A 1,373-nucleotide genomic window follows, 5' to 3' on the forward strand; every position below is an offset into this window, starting at 1 on the left:
AGCTCACTGCAGCCTCAAACTCCTGGGCTCAAGTGATCCTTTCACCTTGGCCTCCCAAAGTGCTGGGATTACAAGCATAAGCCAACGTGCCTAGCTGGTATTTTCTGAATCTCATTATTTCAGGTTGACACAAGAGTCATAACTCAAAGAATCAATTCTTACCAATGCTTTTCTCCTGCCAGTTTGAATTTGGAAAGGGACAAGGAAAAATTTTACTCTCCTCTTTCAACCAGGCAGTACAGACAGAGATCCAGAAGAGTTCACTTTGGTAAGAATTCCTACCTGTGCCTGCGTTTATTTGTTCTCCCAGGATCCCATCTTTAGGCTTGAGAGGATCTCATCCTTATCACCAGAAACTGTAGGGGTGGCAAAACTCCACTTCCATCCCTAGAGTCTCAGCTGGGTCCAAGAATTAAATTGACATACGACAGGTTAACAGGAGAAAAGCACACAAATTTATTTATATGCTATTCTACATCTGATTTCTGTTCTCTAATCTTGCTAACAGAGTCCCTAAGGCTAGCCATTACATTTATTTATAAATAACGGGCGCTGGAGTGCAGTGGCAAAATCATAACTTACTGCAGCCTCAAACTCCTGGGCTCAAACTATCCTCCCACCTCAGCCTCCCGAGTAGCTGGGACTACAGGCACATGCCACCCACCACACCGGTCTAATTAAAAAAAAAAAAAAAATTGTTGAATCGGGGTCTTACTATATTGTCCAGACTGGTCTTGAGCTCCCGGACTCAAGCAAGCCCCCCTTGGCCTCCCAAAGCACAGAAGTGAGCCACCACACTCAGTCCCACAAATGTATTGGGTACAAGTTTTACATGGGTTGAGAACCCTCATAAGGACATATGAAGACCCAAAGAAGAAGTTAGAGTCTGTGACTTATACACTGAATTGGACAAAGAATAATAAGTTATGAAGAAGCAACTAAATTTTGTGGGGAGGCTTAAAAGATAAGAGTGTTTTAACAAGGTTTGTACAGAATTCTCTCATTTCAGTTTCTCATCCTTGAAGATAAGAATGTTGCATCTTTCACATGGCAACTTCATCTCTGCATTTAAGAAATAGCACAGGCTGGCCGGGCGTGGTGTCTCACGCCTGTAATCCCAGCACTTTGGGAGGCCAAGGAGGGTGGATCACGAGGTCAGGAGATCAAGACCATCCTGGCTAACACAGTGAAACCCCATCTGTATTAAAAAATACAAAAAAATTAGCCAGGCATGGTGGCGGGCGTCTGTAGTCCCAGCTACTGGGGAGGCTGAGGCAGGAGAACAGTGTGAACCCAGGAGGTGGAGCTTGCAGTGAGCCGAGATCGCGCCACTGCACTCCAGCCTGGGTGACAGAGCGAGACTCCATCTCAAA

Source organism: Colobus angolensis, unplaced genomic scaffold (genome assembly GCF_000951035.1).
Source record: "Colobus angolensis palliatus isolate OR3802 unplaced genomic scaffold, Cang.pa_1.0 Scaffold626, whole genome shotgun sequence".
NCBI lineage: Eukaryota > Metazoa > Chordata > Mammalia > Primates > Cercopithecidae > Colobus > Colobus angolensis.